Consider the following 20,201-nt stretch of genomic DNA (forward strand, 5'->3'; position numbering starts at 1 on the left):
TGAAGAAATCCCCAAAACATTTTTGAGGTAAATGCACTGTGACGCAGATACAGATCTTATAGGCACAAGTGGGCTTCTTCTGGATGAATTTCATCAGGAAAAATGACCTTTTTCCATCTTGAGAAACACAGTCTTTATATTATTTTCTTGTGACAAGTATTTTTTCTTCATAGATTAACAGATATTTTTAAAATTTTTTTACCAGTCTTTATATGCTTCCAACTTCAAGGAGCCCTATGTTGCACTACAGAGGATCAATAACAACCCCTCTAGAAGCCAGTTCCTTTGAAGGTCTTTACTTTTTTTCTGAGGATTAATTAGGTTGTTTCACAACAAAAATTTTTCGATTATTGGTGTTGTCTTTTATTTTTGCCTGCATTTTCTTTTGCATTTTGGTGTGAATGATCCTGTTTCATTATGAGTTTTACTGATCCTTAAAATGCCTGACCATGTCCACACTAGTAATTGTTTGAGAATCTCTAGCAGTTGTTAAAATGTACTGTTTAAGAACTAGAACTCTTATATTACATTGCTCTGGATGCAGTATCTGGAGTTTTCTATATTGCCATAGAATTTTTTGAAAAGAAAGAAAAAGAATCAAAAATTATTTCCTTGAAGTGAAACCCTTTCATTAAAAACATAACAAAAGGGAACAATTCTATAGATTTGTGCAATCTGAAATCCAGCTGTCAATCAACAAAGAACTAAACAAAGGTGGAAATACCTACTCAGTTCAGTTTTATCTAGTCAAAATCAGATGTTCTGAGTTAGCTTTGTGACAAAAGAAGCATGACCATTTCTGTCACAAAATAATGTCAGTCAATAAGCATTCATTAACCTCCTATGTTTCAGGCACTGTGCTGAGATCTAAGAGTGCAAAGTAAGGCAAAAGAAAATCCCTGCTCTCAAAGAGCTCACTTTCTGATGAAACCATATCAGAATTATTGTTTGTCCTGACCCATTTGTACATCATTGTACACATATTTCAGAGGAAAATTAGGAGCTACACAGATATGGAAAGTAGAAATGCTCTCTGCTCCTTTATTTCTGTATTTCTGTTGGTAATACAAGCTCCTTATAATTGAATTCAGATAATTTTTTTGAAGAAGCTAGTCCATAAACACACATCCATACATACGTATTTATTTCAGACAAAATGTTTGAGTACCATTTGCATGATTGGAAAAATCCATTAACCATATCAGGGACTCTTTTTCCTAATATATCAAGGACCAAATTCTTTGGAATTCTTTTACTCTAACTGGAAATCAAAATAAAAGAAAAAAGAAAGAAGAGCTTATCTTGACCCACTTTCCTATTTTTACAGGACTGAATTATAAGGTAAAATCTTGTTCTTTTTCTCTTCCTTAAATAGATGGACAAAGGTTTATATATTATCCTGAATTACATCTCTTTTCCTATCACTACCTAGACAGATATGACAGAAATATTCTATGAGATTGGATGAAGGCTCTACGTGCACTAAAAATCACCAAATTAGCCCAAGGACCCCACCTTCCCTTTCTCTAAATGAGCCCCCTTTCATTATGACTGTAAAAGGTAATTTCACTTCCCACATACTATTTTAAAAAAAACTCTTCCCAGTAGTTCTACCACTTGGTCCCCAAAACCTTTCTAGGAAGGAGCTGTCCAAACCATCCTTGGGTGAAAGAATTCCTACAAATTAAAAGGGGGATGTGAACCATTTTCCTGATTTGTACAGAACCTTCTGAGAAGACAAAAACCTTAAGTACTAGGCAACCATGCACAGAGAATAGAATAAGGTAATGTTGCTGAGGGTCAGCTAGGATTATATCCAGAAGTAATCCATCTTTTTTTTTTTTTTTTGCTTTTTGGAGGGCAATTGGAGTTAAGTGAGTTGCCCATGGTCACACGGCTAGTTTTTGTGTTAAGTGTCTGACGCCGGATTTGAACTCGGGTCTTCCTGACTCCAGGGCCAGTGCTCTATTCACTGCGCCACCTAGCCACCCCTAGTAATCTATCTTAATCAAATAAATCCTCCTAAAGACTAGATGCAGTGAATGGCTGGAGTGGAAAATCTTCCCCCTTTTAGGAATAGTGCTGATTTATCAAGGACACCCAACCCCAGCACACCCAGTTTGGGGTGTGATGATAAAAACCAATGTCCACTTCAGCTTTTTATGATATCACAAGCCTGAGAGCAATATGGGAGATATAAAATCCAGTGAATGTGATGCTGATGGACTTAATGTCAGATCTTCTTTTCAATAAAATGGGTACATTGATTAAACCATGGAGTCCATAAGGAAGAATAATGTGTTCTATAAAGCCCTTGCTAATAGTGGCTTCATTGGTGTGATGGAGGGTCTGAGGCTCATTCTTCCAGTTCTGTTCACAGTAGCAGGTTGGGTGGCCAGAAGGTACTTGGCTACTCTCCTCATGTTTCTTGGATTAAATTTGAGGGACTGGAGAATATTTTTTCTCAGTTGGTAGCTACTGGACAGCCAGAGTTAAAGTTCCCTCTATATATAGTGTAGCTCTCTGCTGGATTCCTTATAGAGTGCTGAAGCTGCTTTTAATCAAAGCATCTATTTTGTCTTCAGTGTGTATCTCAGTGCATGATAGAGATGCTTCCATTAGCTACTGCTATTCCAAGGAGACTTTTTACTATCATCAGTGAGAAGTCTCAAGTGGGAAGCCTTTTGGAAAGGGATGAAAAAGAAGTTCTTTCTCTACCAAGTCAAACTCTTATCGGCCAGTGTATTTTCTTGAAAAAAAATGTTTTTTACATTACCATAATTTTTCCTAGTATCCCAGACCCTCTCCCTCCCTGAGAGCCATCATATTTGACAATTAATATTCAGTATTATTTTTTCCCAATTATGTGTAAAGACAATTTTTAGTATTCATTTTTACAAGATTTTGAGTTCTAAATTTTTCTCTCTCCCTCCCTTCCTGCTTCCTAAAATGGTAATCAATTTGATAGAGGTTATATATGTGTAATTGCATAAAACATATTTCCATATTAGTGACAGTTATGAAATAAGAAACAAACCAAAAGACAAAGCCCAAAAAAAGTGAAAAAAAATATGCTTCTATCTGCATTCAGAGTCCATAAGTTCTTTATCTGGATGTGAATGGCATTTTCTATCATGAGTCCCTTAGAAATGTCTTGGATCATTGTGTTGCTGAGAAAAGCTATGTCATAGTTGATTATCACATCGTGTTGCTATTGTCATGTACAGTTTTTCCCTGGTTCTGTTCATTTCACTTTGTATCAGTTCATACAAGTCTTTCCAGGTTTTTCTGAAGACTGCTTGCTTATCATTTCTTATTGCACAGTAGTATTCCATTACAACCATATAGCCCAACTTATTCAGCCATTCCTTAATTGATGGGCATCCTCTCAATTTCCAATATTTTGCCACCATGAAAAGAGCTACTATAAAGATGTTTTCACATTTCCCTTTTTATGATTTCTTGGGATACAGACCTAATGGTGGCATTGCTGGATCAAAGGGTATCTTTGGGCAAATTGCTCTTCAGAATGTTTTGATCAGTGTACAATTCTACCTACATTGCGTTAGTGCCCCAGTTTTGTTATATACTCTTCAACATTTATCATTTTCATTTTTTGGCATATGAGCCAATCTGATAGGTGTGAAATGATACCTCAGAATTGTTTTAATTTGCATTTTTCTAATTCCAAAATGATTTAAAGGACTTCTTCATATGACTACAGATAGTTGTGATTTCTTCCTCTGAAAACTGTCTGTTCATATCTTTGACCATTTATCAATTGGGGAATGACTTGTATTCTTATAAATTTAACTCTATTCTCCATATGAGGCCTTTATCAAAGATACTTTGTGTAAAGAGTGTTTCCCAGCTTTTGGCTTTCCTTCTAATCTTAGTTACATTGGTTTTGATTGTGCAAAAACTTTTAAATTTAATATAGTCAAAATTATCGATTTTATATGTTGTAATATAACTTTGTAATATATCTTTCCTTCCCTATAGATATGACAGATATACAATTCCTTGCTCTTCTAATTTGCTTATGGTATGACCCTTTATGTCTAAATCATGTACCCATTTTGACCTTATCTTGATACATGGTGTAAGATGTTGGTCTGTGCCTAGTGTTTGCCATACTATTTTCCAGTTTTCCTAGCAGTTTTTGTCAGATAGTGAATTCTTAACTCAGAGGCTAGAGTCTTTGGGTTCAACAAACACTAGGTTACTATGGTCAGTTACTACTCTGTCTTTTGTGTCTAAATTCTTCCACTGATCCACCACTCAATTTCTAAGCCAGTGTCAGATAGTTTTGATGATTACTGCTTTATACTATAATTTGAGATCTTTTATTGCTAGGAAAACTTCCTTTGCATTTTTTTCATTAATTCCCTTGGTATGCTTGACCTTTTATTCCTCCAGATGAAATTTGTTGTAATTTTTTCTAGCTCTATAAAATAATTTTTGGTAGATTGATTGGTATGGCACTAAGTAAATTAGTTTAAGCAATAATTGTCATTTTTTTTTATATTGACTCGGTTGTCCATGCGCAATTAATAGTTTCCCAGTTGTTTAGATCCAGCTTTATTTGTGTGAAAAGTGTCTTGTAATTGTGTTCATATAGTTCCTGTTTTTTTCTTAACAGGTAGACTCCCACGTGTTTTATATTGTTTAGAAGTTGAGTCTACCGATCACCTCTTAAAAGAGATCTCAAAGTGGAAACCACTGGGGCAGCTAGGTGGCGCAGTGAATAGAGCACTGGCCCTGGACTCAGGAGGACCTGAGTTCAAATTCAGACTCAGACACTTAACACTTACTAGCCATGTGACCTTGGGCAAGTCACTTAACCCCAAATGCCCTGCCCTCCCCCCTCCAAAAAAAAGAAAAGAAATCCACCAGAAATATTATAGTCAAATGCCAGAGTTCCCACATCAAGAAGAAAGTATTGCAAGCAGTCAGGAAGAAACTATTTGAGTATTGTGGAAATACAATTAGGATAACACAAGACCTAGAAGCTTCAACATTAAGGGATCAGAGGGCTTGGAATATTATCATATTCCAGAGGTCAGTGGAGCTAGGATTAAAACCAAGAGTCACCTACCCAGCAAAACTGAGTATAATTTTTCTGGGAGAAAATGAATATTCAATGAAATAGAGGACTTTCAAAGCATTTTTTTTTTTTTTTGCTTTTTGGAGGGCAATTGGGGTTAAGTGATTTGCCCAAAGTCACATAGCTAATAAGTGTGTCAAATGTCTGAGGCCGTATTTGAACTCAGGTCCTCCTGACTCCAGGGCCAGTGCTCTATTCACTGCGCTACCTAGCCACCCCTTTTCAAAGCATTCTTGATGAAAAGACCAGAGCTAAATATAAAATTTGACTTTCATATACAAGACTCAAGAGAAACATGAAAAAGTAAACAGGAAAGAGAAATCATGAGGGATTTATTAAAAGTTGAACTGTTTACATTCCTCCATGGAAAGTTGATATTTGTAACTAATGAAACCTTTCTCAATTTTAGGGTATTTGGAAGGAATATGTATATAGACAGAGGGCACAGGGTGAGTTGAATATGAAGGGATGATATCTAAAAATAAAATTAATGGGTGAGAGGAATATATTGGGAGAAGGTGAAAGGGAGAGATAGAATGGGATAAATTATATAAAAGGCTTTTACAATAGAGGGAAAGAACAAGGAGGTGAAAGGGAATGAGTCAACCTTATTCTGATCAAATTTGGCTTAAGGAGGGAATAACATACGCTCTTAACTGAGCATCTTACCCTATAGGAAAGTAAGAGGAAGGGGATAAAAAGGGGGATAAGAGGAATGGGGATGAAAGAAGGGAGGGGAGATTGGGCGAGGAGGTAGTGAAAAGCAAATCATTTTGAGGAGGGAGAAGGTCAAAGGAGAGAATAGAATAAATATAGCAAGATATAGGCAAGATAGGATGGAGAGAACTATAGTCTTTCCCAACATGACTGTTATGGAATTGTTTTGTGTAGCTATACATGTATAACCTGTATTAAATTCCTTGCCTTCTCAATGAGGATGGGTGGTGATGGAAGAAGGGAGAGAATTTGGAACTCTAAAGTTTTAAAAACAAATGTTAAAAATTGTTTTTACTGCAACTGAGAAACAAGATATACAGGCAATGGAGTATAGAAATCTATCTTGCCCTACAAAAAAATAAGTGGGAAAGGGGATGGGGGGATGGTTATAGAAAGGAGGGCAGACTGGGGGAAGAGGAAGAATGCAAACCATCTTGGGGCTAGGGGAGGAGAGAGATGGGGAGAAAATTTGGAACTCGAAATCTTGTGGAAATGAATTTTGAAAACTAAAAATAAATAAATATTTTTTAAAAAGAAGAATTTGAACCAATGGTAGAAACCATGAGAAAGAAGAAACAACAAAAAAGAGAGAGAACAAATATTAATCTTCAATTTGCATTCAGACTCTATTGTTATTTTTCTGAATGTGGTTAGCGTTTTCCATCATGAGTCTTTTGGAATTGTCTTTGATTCTTGCATTTCTGAGATGTCTATCAAAGTTAGTCATCACGCAGTGTTTCTGTTACTTTGAACCATGTCCTCCTGGTTCTGCTCACTTCACTCAGCATCAATTCATGATCCACTTATTCCAATTGATTTCTAATCCATCTTTCCATAGCTCTGTGTTGAATGTAATTTTTATTGCATTATGATTCTAAAAGGATACATTTAATATTTCTGCCTTTGATCTTAGGGTTTTTGTGCCCTAATACATGGTTAGTTTTTCTGTAGGTGCCATGTGCTGCTGAGAAAAAGCTATATTATTTTCTGTTGTCCTTCAGTTTTCTTCAGAGGACTGTAATATCTAACCTTTCTATTGTTCTATTCACCTCCTTAGGTTTTTTTTTCTTTTTTGGTTGGTTTTACCAATTCCTGAGAGGGGACATTTGAAGGTCCCCCACTAGTATAGTTTTACTGTCTATTTCTTCCTGTAACTCACTTAACTTCTCCTTTAAGAATGTGGATGCTATACCGCTTGTTGCACATGTTTAATATTGGTATTACATCATCGTGTATGGTACCTTTTAGCAAGATGTGGTTTCCTTATCTCTTTTAATTGGGTCTATTTTTGCTTTTGCTTTGTCTGAGATCAAGATTGCTATCCTTGCTTCTTTTTTTTTTTTTTTCAGCTGAAGGATAATAGATTCTGCTCCAGTCCCCTTACCTTTACTCTGTGTGTGTCACCCTGCTTCAGCTGTTCTTCTTGTTAATATATTCCTGCAGGATTTTGGTTTTTGATCCCCTCTGCTATCCACTTCCATTTTATGGGAGAGTTCATCCCATTCACATCCACAATTATGATTACTATCTATGTATTTCCTTGCATTCTATTTTCCATCCTTTCTCTCCTCTCTCTCCTTTTACCTTTTCCCTCCTCACCAGTGTTTTGCTTCTGTCTATGGCTTCCCATTTGCCTTCCCTTCTGTCAGTCCACCCTTCCCCTTACTTAATTTCCTCCCCTCCTCTCCTCCCCTCTGTCAGGTAAGATAGATGTTTGCGTGCAACTAATTATTTGTTATTCCCTCTTTGAGCCAGTTCTTATAAGACTAAGGTTCAAGTGATGTCCATCCCCCACCCTCCCATCTTCCCCTTCACTATAACAAGTCTTTTGTGCCTTTTCAGGTAAAGTGATTTACACTCTTCTACTTTACCCTTCCTTCCACAACTAGTGTACTCTTCATTCTCATCGCTTAATTTTCCATTTGTTCACCTCAAATTCACGTTATGCTCATACCTTCTGTCTATGTATATTCCTTCTAGCTCCAGTATTAGTAGTACATTTCTTAAGAATTACAAACATTATCTTCACTTGTGAGGATGTTTAGCTCTGCTGAATTCCTTGTGTTTTCTTTTCCTTTATAAAAAAATGCTTCTCTTGGATCTTGATATTGAAGATCAGATTTTTTGTTCAGTTTGGTCTTCTCTTTATGAAAGCTTGAAATCCTTCTATTTCATTGAATGACTATTTTTTCCCTGGCAGTATTATGCTCAGTTTTGCCATGTAGGTGATTCTTCTTTGTAATTCTACCTCCTTTGCCTTTCAAAATGTCATGTCACATGACCTTGTATCCTTTAATGTTGCATCTGCTTAGTTGTGTGTAATCCTGATTGTAGTTCCTTCATATTTGAACCATTTCTTTCAAGGTGCTTGCAGTATTTTTCCCTTGATCTGATAGTTCTGAAATATAGCTATAATGTTCCTTGGAGTTTTCATTTTGAGATCTTTCCTGAGTTGATCAGTGGATTCTTTCAATGACTATTTCAGTCTCTGGTTCCAGGATGCCAAAGCAGTTTTCTTTGATAATTTCTTGAAAGATGCTGTGCAGGCCATCTTTTTGATGATAGCTTTCAGGTAGTCTTAATTCAGATGTTTTTCCTATGAGTTATTTTGCATTTTCTTCTAATTTTTCATTCTTTTGATTTTGCATGATTGATTCTGGATGTCTCATAGTCATTAGTTTCCACTTGCCCAATTCTAATTTTCAGTGAATCATTTTCCTAAGTTAACTTTTGTACTTCCTTTTCCATTTGACCAGTTGTACTTTTTAAGAAGTTGTTTCCTTCACTGGATTTTATATCTCCTTTTCCATTTGGTCAGTTCTACTTTTTAAGCAATTTTCTTTTTCCAAGCTGTTGACTCTTTTTTCATAATTCTCTTGCCAGTTTTTCTTTTCTCACTTTTTCTTCTACCTCTCTGAATCTTAAGTTCCTTTTTGAGCTTTTCCATGAGTTCTTTCCTGACTTGAGACCAGTTTCCATTTTTCTTTGGGTCTTTGCTCATAGTTGGTTTTGTTTGTTTGTTTGGAGTTTGGTTTTTTTTTTCTTTTTGCTTTTTTGGAGGGGGGAGGGCAGAGCAATTGGGGTTAAGTGACTTGCCCAAGGTCACACAGCTAGTAAGTGTGTCGAGTGTCTGAGGCTGGATTTGAACTCAGGTCCTCCTGACTCCACTATTTATTCACTGCATCACCTAGCCACCCCAGTCATAGTTATTTTGATATCGTTGTCTTCTTCTGAATTTGTGTCTTGATATTCCCAGTCACTGTAATAACTTTCTGTGGTCAGATTCTTTTTCTGTTGGTTTGGGGGTTTTTTGGTCATTTTTTTCCAGCTTATATCCTGACTTTTAAATTTGAACTCTGCTCCTGGGGTGACAGGAACACTGTCCCAAGCTTCTTGTGCCAGGGCTGCAGATCTTGGCTGTTCACCTGGTACTATACTGGTGTTGCCCAGAGGCTCACTTGGAACCCTGATGCTCTACTGAGGGGTTATGGTGGAGGTGGCTGGTTCTTCTGGAGGTCATATGAGTCTGGTAGCTTACCTGGTGCTGAACCATAATCCCAGTGCTGGTGTCTCTCTGTTAGCTCCTGTTTGCCTGGGGCTATGCTGAAGCATGTGGCAGGTCCCCGAACTAGGGTCTGCCCCTCTACTGAGGCCTGTGGGGCTTCCCCCTTTTGGCATCTACCCATTCATCTGGCTTTCCTGGGATATGTAGGGATCCCCTCACTGGTGTCTACCAGTTTGCTTAGGCATTTACAGGGTCCAGGCATTGGCGTCCACCTGTTTGCCTGGGCCTATGCTGAAGCACTGTTAGGCTCTTAGAGCTAGCCTTTTGTTTGACTATGCTGAGGCACATGGAGAGTCCTGGTGTTGGCATGCTCCACTATACTGGGACTCAGGGGCTCCTACTGGTTTGTTCAGGTAGGGCTTGCTGCTGGCTTACTGGGATGTTTCCTGTCCTGGACTGTGCTCACCTTTTACATGAGTAACACAGACCTTTCCTGCTGACCTTCCAAGTTTCTTGGACTAGAAGATTGTTTCCCCTTGTCTTTCTGGCTCTGCGATTCCAAGATTCATTTTGGGGTGCTATTTTACGGTTTTTTGGAGGTGGATATGGAAAAGTTAAGGAAATTTCCTTCTTACTCTGTCATCTTGGCTTCTGGAAGTCAACAAATAATATTTTTAAGACCAAAAAAAAAAAAAGAGGAAAAAATATGCATGAAACTGATCAGTACATCAAAAAAGTCTAAAAATATGTGCAATATATGGTATCTATGTTGACCTTCCACCTCCTGAAAGTGGATGGGGTGTGGGTGTCTTCTGTTATGTCTTCTCTCAAGTCATGCTGCTTCTTTGTTATTTTGCAAGATTCACTTTTTTCTGTTCTTTCCATATACATTGTTTTAGTCATTTTCTCTTATTCTCTCTCTCTCTTTTTTTTTTAAGCAATTGGGGTTAAGTAACTTGCTCAAGGTTACACGGCCAGTTATTTTTGTGTGGGTGCCAAGTATCTAAGGCCAGAACCGATCCCAAGTCTCCTGACGCTGGGGCCAGCGCTCTTACTCACTGCACCACCTGGCCGCCCCTAAGCAATTGGGGTTAAGTAACTTGCTCAAGGTTACACAGCCAGTTATTTTGTGTGGGTGTTAAGTATCTGAGCCTGGAACCGATCCCAGGTCTTCCGACACTGGGGCCGGCACTCTTACTCACTGTGCCACCTGGCCGCCCCTTATTCTCTTTTTAAAAAAAATTCTTTATTAAAAGGGAATTTTTTTAAGGGGAGAAATATAGAGCCAAATTTGTATTATCGTTAGTATTTATTGGTAGGTATATCAAGAAATTCTTTTGCAACCAGTGGAAGAGTATCTTATCATAGGTGGTGTTTTTATGAACATCACAACACCTTAGAGTATCCCAATAGTTCAGCAATAATTATGATTATTCAGGTACTTGTATTATTTGACATTCTAGCTTGATACCAGTTTCAGTCCTTCAACAGCTATGAAGTACTTCCTGAATTTAAGTTTTCAGAAAGCCTATGATTTTAAAATGTCATTATTTAATCATTTTTAACACTTTGGTCTTTGAACCAGCTAGCATTTATTAATGACTCTGTTATGTGCCAGGCACTGTGCTTATGATCTAATGAGGGAAACAATGTGAAAACAATTATGTATGAACAAGATAAAGACAGGATAAACTAAGTATAGCAGAAAGGCATTCATTAAGAAGGACTAGGAAAGGCTTCTTAATAGAAGGTCATCTTCTTACATGGAACTTAAAGGAAGTCAGGAGGCAGAGGATTCTAGTCATTGAGGACAGTCTGTGAAAATGCTCAGTCAAGATGAAATGTCTTATGCAAGGAACAGCAAGAAGGCCAGTGTCATTGGATTGCAGAGTATGTTGAGAGAGGAATAAGGTGTAAGAAGACTTGAAAAATAGATAGGGCTAGGTTATAAAGGGTTTTTGATTCCAAAGAGAATGTTATATTTGATCCTGGAGGTTGGGTGATGGGGAGCCTCTGAAATTTATTGTATAGGGGAAGTAACATTTAGGAAGTGACTCTTTGGAAAGATCAGCATGACAGCTAAGTGAAGGATGGACTGGGGTGGGGAGAGACTTGAGGCGTGATACCAACCAAAAGGCTATTGCAATAGTCCAGATGTGAAGTGATGAGGGGCTGCACCATGGAAGTGGAAGTGTCAGAGAAGAGAAGGGAACACATATAAGAAATGTAAAGAAGGTAGAAATGAGAGCACTTAACAACTGATGGGATATGGAGACATAGAAGGAGGGGGGAACAAGAAGAATCAAGATGACTCCTAGATTCCATGTGTAGTCACTACAAAGATGGTGATACCCTCAGCAGTAATTAAACTGTTACGAAGTGGAGAATGTTTTGGGGAAAAGGCAATGAGTTCAGTTTTTGACATACTGAGTTTTAAACTGTCTGTGGGAGATCCAGTTCACGATATCTAATAAGTAGGTTGAAATGTGAGATGAGGTCAGGAGTTACATTAGGTAGATCTCAGAGGCATCTGTATAGAGATGATAACTGAAGCCATGGGAAGTTATTGGATCACCAAATGAAGTAATATGGAGAAGAGAACCCTGGGCAGAGCCTTAGGAAACCCCCATGTTTAGGAGGGATGAAGATCCAGCAAAGGAGTTATGGGAGTGGTTAAAACAGGTAGGAAGAGAACCAAGAGAGAGGAGTGTTATAAAAGTCTAGATAAAAGAGTATGGAGGACAAGAGGGTGATTGACAGTGTCAAAGGTTATACAGAGAAGTTAAGAAAGATGAGAATTAAGTAAGGCCAGTAGATTTGATGATTTTAAGAGATTGTTGATAACTTTGAAGAGAGCAGTGTCTGTTAAATGAGGAGAGCAGAAGCCAAACTACAGAGTTAGGAAGAAAGTTAAAAAAAAAACAGAGGTGACTATTATAAACAAACTTCTCAAGGTATTTATCCACAAAAGGAGGAGAGATATAGGGTGATAGCTAATAGAGATGGAAGGAAAGTATGCATGTTGTATGTTCAGAACCAAGACTGCAGTGAAATTGCGCATTGCTACATGGGTAAGCACTGCCAGAAACACCTTGGATTCATTATGTGTTTGATTTTTAATTAATTTTAGCTCTTTGCATGTTCAGAAACCTTTTACAATTGCTAAATTTTTTTGTGAACCCCTCTTTCAGTTGCACAACCCCATATAGGGTCGCAACCCATAGTTTAAGAAGCACTGTTCTAGAGAAGATGAGATAGAGTGGGATTACTTGTGCATGGAAAAAGGTTTGTCTTGCCAAGGAGAAAGTCCACCTCTTTGTAAAATGAGTGAAGAAAAAGATAGTTGGGGAAGGCATCTGAGTAATGTGAAATGAAGAGGGAAATGAGGGAGCTCTGTAAATGGGCTCAATTTTTTCAGAGAAATAAGAAACAAGGTTCTCAGCTAGCAGGATTAGAAAGAATGAAAAGGCAGAATGAAAAAATTAAGAAAAGCTGCTGCTGCAATGTATGGGAGCTATAAAGAATCAACTTGCCACAGTGAGGGCCTAGTTGAAATTCAGTAATGTAAAGTTTTAGTGGACCCAATCTGAATGGTTTTGAGATTTTTTTCCAGCTTGGCTTAGCAGTTTGTGGAATAGGAGTGCAGTAGTGCATAGTACTGATTAGAGTCATTATAATAAAAATTAACTTCAGGTAGAAGTGCATCAGAATATGTAAAATCTTGCATTTGGGCTTTTGACTTCAGGTTATAAAATTCTATAAAGATCAAACTAGAGAATAGTCTGGGCAAGTTCTCCAACTTAGAGAACAAACTAAGGAAAACAGCAAGTCCTCTGAGTCTTGCCACAACTTCATTAGTATTTACCAAACAGATGTGTAATACAAATATAACTTCTTAGATTTGCAGCTTTTAATTCCTCCCTAGTTGGAATTTTCTCATTAAGATACATTTGGCAAAGTTCTCATCTTTTTACATCCTAACTTCATTTCCTCTGTTTTGTCTCTTCCAAAGAAAACAATGTCACGCCACTCTAAAAGGTTCATGATGGAAAATGCTCTCCACACCCAGAGAAAGAATTATAGAGTCTTAATGCAGATCAAAGCATACTGTTTACTCTCTCTCTCTATTTCTTGTTTTGTTTCTTCTTTCTCATGGTTCATTCCATTTGTTATAATTCTTCTTTACAAGATGACTAATGTGAAAATATGTTAAGTATGTTAAATATGCATGTATATGTGGAGCCTGTATCAGATTGCATGCCATCTTGGGGAGAGGGAGAAAGTTTGAAACATAAAGGTTGTGGAAATGAATGTTGTAAACTAAAAATTAATTAATTAAAAAGAAAAGAAAATGGTGTCATGTAACTGAAGAAAAGTTGGTACCTTTCCAATTAACACCTTTAGCTCAGAGAATTATGTTTTTTTGCCAAGTATTCTTTGCACTTAAGGCCACATTTGTAGAATACCTGATATGATGATCCGGATAAGTTTAGAGTACTTCATAAAAGGACTCTTCACTTCTAAGAGAATTCAATATTCCCTTATAAATAATAAATAAATTAATAAATAATCTATAGCTTTTAAATAATTTGAAAAGCATTCATTTCTTGATAATGATAGAGAAATCTTAAAGCCTAAAGTACAAGGAATTCCTGCCAATTAAAGATCAATAATAAATTACAATAAAGTATTCTTAAAAATAAAATTTTCAGGACAGAAACTTACAAAATTTTTGACTTAATTCTATCATGCTTTTGTAACTTTCAAAGCATTTTTATGTACATTCTCCCTTTGAGAATATAACAGCCCTTTGAGAATAGGTTAAGTTGGTATTATTATTCATCATTTGAGAAAACTAAGGCCCTATCTCCTAGTATAGTAACTTTCATAAATAGTCATTTAATAAACATTTACCCGGTTGAATTAAGTTGATTTGAATTAAGAAGTTGTGACGTATTGTTAGTACTTAGTAGAATCAGTACTAAAAGCCAAATCTGTCTTCCAACATAGTGGTCTTACCATAACGCTACCTTCCTTTTCAGGAATGCATCCATTTAGCAAAACAACACACATAACATTCTAAAACATTGTCAATAAAATATTCGTTGAATGCCTACTACTGCAAGGCATTATGGAACATAGTGGAAATAATGTGGTGTGCAAATTACTTGGGACAAGCAGTAATTTTCAGTTAGTCAATAAATTTTTATCAAACGCCTACTATGTACCAGGCTAAGTGCTGGGAATACAAAAAAAAAAAAAAAGAGGCAAAAAAACTGCCTATACTCAAGGAACTTACAATCTAAATAGAGAAACAAAATGTAAACAAATATATGCGGACAAGTTGTATACATGATAAATAGGAAATAATTAACTGAGGAAAGTCACTACTATTAAGAGGGTTTGGGAAAGACTTCCAAAAAGAATATGGGATTTTATTTGAGACTAAAAGGAACTTTAGGAAGTCAGTAGAAGAAGATGAGGAAGAAGAGCGTTCTAGGCCTGGGGAACATTAAGAGAAAATGCCCAGAGGTGAGAGATGAAGTTTCTCATTTGTGGCACAGCTACAAGTCCAGTGACAGTACCTGACAGGCAATAAGCAGACTGCGAAAGTAGGAGAAGCAAGGGTTGTAAAGGGCCTTGAACGCCAACCAGAGCATTTTGTATTTGCTTTTGGAGGCCATAGGAAGCCACTGGAGTTTTTTGAGATTTGAAGTTTAGGAAAACTACTTTGGTTGCTGAATGGAGGATGGATTGGAGAGTGAGGAGAGATTCAAAGTAAGCAGATCCATTGATAGGTTTATGAAATAGGCTAAGTGTGAGGTGATGGAAGGCCTGACCTGTCAGAGGAGAGAATGGTGGAGGGTATATTTTAGAAATGTTGCAAAGGTGAAAATGATAGGCCTTGGCAACAGACTATCTGTATGGGAGTTTGGAGGACAAGGAGGGGAGAGTGATGAGTCCAGCATAACTCCTAGGTTGCAAGCCTGAGGGACTGGGAGGATGATATTGTCCTCTCTACTGGGGCTTCTTAAACTTTTTACACTCTCGACCCTTTTAGCACTTCTTAAACTGTGAGTCAAAACCCATAGTTTAAGAAGCACTGCACACTAACAAGGGAGGGTGGTAGGATGGGGTGGGAAGGATTTAGGTGGAAAGCTACTGAGTCTAGTTTTTTAAAATTTAAGATGGCTACTAGACATCCAGTTGGAGGTGTCTGAAAGGTAGTTAGGGATTCAAAATTAGAAGTTAGCAAAGAGGCTGCAGCATAGTAGGTAGATTTGAAAATTATCAGCTAGAAATGGTAATTGTAATTAAATCCATGAGAGCTAATAGAATCACCAAGTGAAGTGGTATAGAGGGAGAAGAGAATAAGGCCCAGGACAGAACCCTGTAGGGAACCTAGGGTTAAAGGACACAATCTTGATGAGACTCTAGTAAAGGAGACTGAAAAGGAGAGATTTGATAAATAGGAGGAATACCAGAGAGAGTGGTGTCTCAGAAAGCTAGAGAGAAGATATTATTGAGGAGGAGACTGTAATCAATATCAGAGGTGTCAAATCAGGTCTGTCCCAACACGGACCAGCAAAAATCCCCATCATGACCAAAACCAGATTAAAATTGGGAAATTTGAACAATATGAATAAAAAATACAATACAACATAGATAATGTTAATTGGAGGTTTTCTGAGTCAATATGGGCCACCTGGAATCTATTTCTATTTGAATTTCATATCACTAATCAAAGGTAGCAGAGAGTAGAAGAATGGGGATTAAGCAATTGGATTAAGATTTAGAGAAGACAGTTTTGATGGCATGATAAGGTTGGAAGCTTGATTGAAAAGAGTTAAGAAAGTGAGAGGAAAGTAGGTAGAAGTACCTTTTGTAGTCTGCCCTTTCAAGGTTTAGCAACAAATTAGATAATGGAAGAACCAGGGTATGGTTTTTGTTTTTATTTACAGATTGGGGGAGACATGAACATATTTGTTATAAGCATTAGAGAAGCAGCCAGTAGACAGAGAAAAACTAAAAATAAGTGGATGGGGGACTGGGTGCCAGTCTGTTGAAGGAGGTGGGATGAAATGGAATTGCTTGAGCAGGTAGAAGGGTTAGCCTTGATAAGGAGTAAGACTAATTAGTCATGGAAGATGGGAGTGAAGGACATGATAGTGATGGAAGACATGTGAATGAAAATGAGATAAGGAATAGGGGAGAAAGCATTTATAATGACCTCAGTTTTTTTCTGTAAAATATGAGGAAAGGTTCTCAGCAAAGAGGCTGGGGGAGGGAGAACCATTGGAGGTTTGAGAAAAGATAAAAGGTTTGGAAAAGCCACCATGGAGAATAGGAGAGTAAGTTGATAAGGAAGGTATAGTTAATATCAACTAACAGCAGTGAGGGCTTTGAGAATTGATAGCAGCAGTTGAAGTGATGTAACAATTTTTTTTTAATGCAACTAGGTGGTACAGTGAATAAAACATTGGACTTGGAATCAGAAAAGCTCATCTTCCTGAGTTAAAATCTGGCCTCAGACACTTACTAGCTGTGTGACTCTGGGCAAGTCATTTAACTCTGCCTCCATTCCTCATCTGTAAATTGAGCTGGAGAAGGAAATGGCAAACCACTGTAGTATCTTTGCCAAGAAAACTCCAAATGGGGTCATGAAGAGTTAGATACAACTAAAAGGACTAAACAACAAACATAAAATTTTAGTAGACCCAATTATAACAGTTGCAACATTTTCTCCATCTTTGTTCACTAGCATCTGTATAGGAACAAAGGTGATAGGTGGTGGGAGTGATTAAGGCTGAGACTTTTTAATCATTTCATTTTAGAACAGCACTGGTTATGCAGGTAGGCTTTTCCTTACACTAGGCTGACCTAGAACATCTGACCTTGAGCAGGTAAAACCAGATTGAGCTAGTTTTCTCACCTTTAACTTTATTCTCTCCGTTGAGTACTAGATTATGTTCCACAAATATGTATTTTGTGCCTGCTTTTGTTTTATTTTTAATTCTATCTGTTTAAAGAAAAAGGAGCATTTATTATTCTTAAGATATGTAGCTCTTAAAGATACTGGTGTGGGAAAATCAACCTTTTTTAAAGAGTCATTCAAGCCCACAGAGTGCATTGAAAATAAAAAATGACACTAAGAATGACTAACTTTTACTTTGAAACAGTTTAATTAATCCTCAGAAATGACAAAGCAAAGGCCTTCAGAGGAACTGGCCTCAAAAGTATTTGTTATTGCTTCCTCTTGTAGTGTAACATAAGCTTCTTGAAATTGAAACAATATATGGAGAAGACCAGTTTAAAAAAAATTTTAACCTCACCTCATCATTGCTATGAAAATAGCACTTGTCACAAGCAATACAATATATAAAAACTAGAATACTGAAAATTGGGAAAGGGTAATTTTTACTGATGAAACTCATCTGCTCATTCAAGGCTATACTAAAATAAAAATGTTATCAGACACCCAGGAGTTCCTGTAAGATCTGGGTGTCTTGATCAGACTATAAAACATCCACCCCAAAAATGTTTTAAGGATTTTTTTTCCCCAGTAGGTCTGGAAGTCTTATTTCCTTTGAGGGAATTATAAACTTTGATAAATATTCTGATATAGTAAGAAGCAGAATAATTCTAGAATCATAGTAATTCCCAAATGGATATGGAAAACTGCAACACAGTCTTTACATACACTATGTCATATGTCATGAAAAGTTAAGAAATGTACACAAAAGAAGGAGATAAACATGCCTTAAGGCTTGAGAATTCTTATAATTTAAGTACTATTAAAAATCTGTGGCTTATAATCACATCTAGATTTGAAAAAAGTTAAAAGTACACTTAATAGCCCATGTGATAAAATGTAGTTTCATGATGAATTGAAAATTGTCAAAATCTTGTGATTTCATTTCGAAATTGTGTAAAATAGGTAATGTGAAAGGATATACTACATATTTTTGAAATGTTAAAGATGTAAAAAGTTTAATGTTTATTATATAAATCAATACATTTAATTATTTTCCTTTGTCCCAAGTATCTCATATTGCTCTAAATGGTCCTGCCCTCAAAGAAATAACAATCTAGTCAGATGAATAAGATCTACCTATATACATGAAAATAACATCTAACATTTATATAGCACTTCAAAGTTCTCAAAGTACTTTAATGAAAAATTCATTAAACCTTATGGATAAGCTTATTTAAGGATTGTTTTAAGTCCAAAAGACAAAGTACTAATTCCAGGGAAAGTGAGGTTTATAACCAGAATGATGAAAAATGGCATTCTGGTGTGATAGCTCCAGGAAATTCTGTTGCTTAAGGATTCAGATTTAAAGGTCTCTTTTTAAAGGTAGCCAAGAAACTGACTGTATTGTTTCTTAATTGATGAGTTGTTTTCTCTTTTAAGTGTAATAATACGTATGTTTTTTTTCTTTTGGTGGCTTTCTGAAAAGGAAAAAGAACTTTCATTTTGATTTTACCTTAAGGTATTAATCTCATTAAGTACATTTTCCCCCTTCTTTTTTTTTTTTTTTTTGTGCTTTCCCCAGGCTGGTCTTTTAAGTCTTGTTTAACAGTTTTTGCAAGTTGGGATACTTAATTTATACTTTGCATTCCAAAATCAATTTTTTGTCTTGGTGCTCCCATTATTTTTTTTTAAAGCAATCGGGGTTAAGTAACTTGCTCAAGGTTACACGGCCAGTTATTATTTCTGGGTGTGGTGCTGAGTATCTGAGCCCGGATTTGATCCAGGTCATCCCGACACTGGAGCCGGTGCTCTTACTCGCTGAGCCACCTGGCCGCCCCTTCCCATTATTTTTGCCACAAAATAAGTCTATATTTTATCTCCTTTCTAGGGTATAAACTAATGAGCACTACACTGTCAGCCAATTTCTGGTTTGGTTTCACTGTCTAAATTGTGAAAGTGAAAGTATGTGTAATACCATAGTCAGTTAGTTTGGGAAAGGTGCAGGAAAAAGTCTTATGAATGATGTTATTTTATGTAAGAAATAAAAAGGAAAGATTACATAATTTTTCATCTCCTGTAGTTATACTTCACAGAGCTGTTATGTCATTTGAAAGCAAGACAACTCACCTTATTTCTGTCCCCCATATTCTAAACCATAGAAATCCGCTTGCAAAAAGAGCAACTTATAAAAATTTTGAACTCATTCCACTGGAAAAACATGTATGGATATCTTTGGAACCCCAAAAGTCAGACTTAATGCTGCTGGAATTTTTCAGTAAAATATCCTCTTGCCTTTACATCAAGCTCATTTGGGAATCAGAAAACAAAGAAATCTACTATTTTAATTTTCCTAGGAAGAAGAGAAGAGTTTGAGATAAACTATATTCTCCAAAGGTCAACCACAGATAAAGACTTGATACTGATAATCTGCACTGTTACCTAAGTATTTCTCTTAGGTGAGCTGGAAAGTTTTGATTGAAGTACAGAGAAGCTCTTTTAGATAGGTAGATACATACATCAATACCTACTAGGAGTTGTATGTAATGATGATTCCCAATTTGATGTGGGAAAATATTTGCCACAGTAGTACTATAAAGAGAGAGAGAGAATATTAGAGAATTCTAGCCTGGAGGATGAATTCCTGGAAGGCCTAAAACATGGATTTAATTACTTTGTTTACTTCCCTAGTTCTTAGTTATAAATGAAATTTAAAAGGCCTTTTAGATTTGTACTGCTCTATTTGCCCTACCTTGGTTTCTCTCACACTCTTGCCGCACTCAGAATGAAGAATGAAGAGCGTCACCCTGTACCATTTTGTGGTTATCAAATCTTTTCAACCCACCTCAGAGAATTACTCAGATGCCAGTATAGACCATGTTGATCTATAACTGTAATAA

At 36.7% G+C, this 20,201-nt stretch overlaps 1 protein-coding gene across 4 annotated transcripts in view; it reads left to right on the top strand.

Moving 5' to 3' along the window:
* PACS2 (phosphofurin acidic cluster sorting protein 2) overlaps window positions 1–20,201 on the top strand; it is a 325,422-nt gene that overhangs the window by 247,157 nt on the left and 58,064 nt on the right. The window lies entirely within an intron of this gene.

This window comes from Petaurus breviceps, unplaced genomic scaffold (genome assembly GCF_028583685.1).
Source record: "Petaurus breviceps papuanus isolate PSGF00001 unplaced genomic scaffold, PetGlider_PUasm1.0 64, whole genome shotgun sequence".
NCBI classification, from domain to species: Eukaryota; Metazoa; Chordata; class Mammalia; order Diprotodontia; family Petauridae; genus Petaurus; species Petaurus breviceps.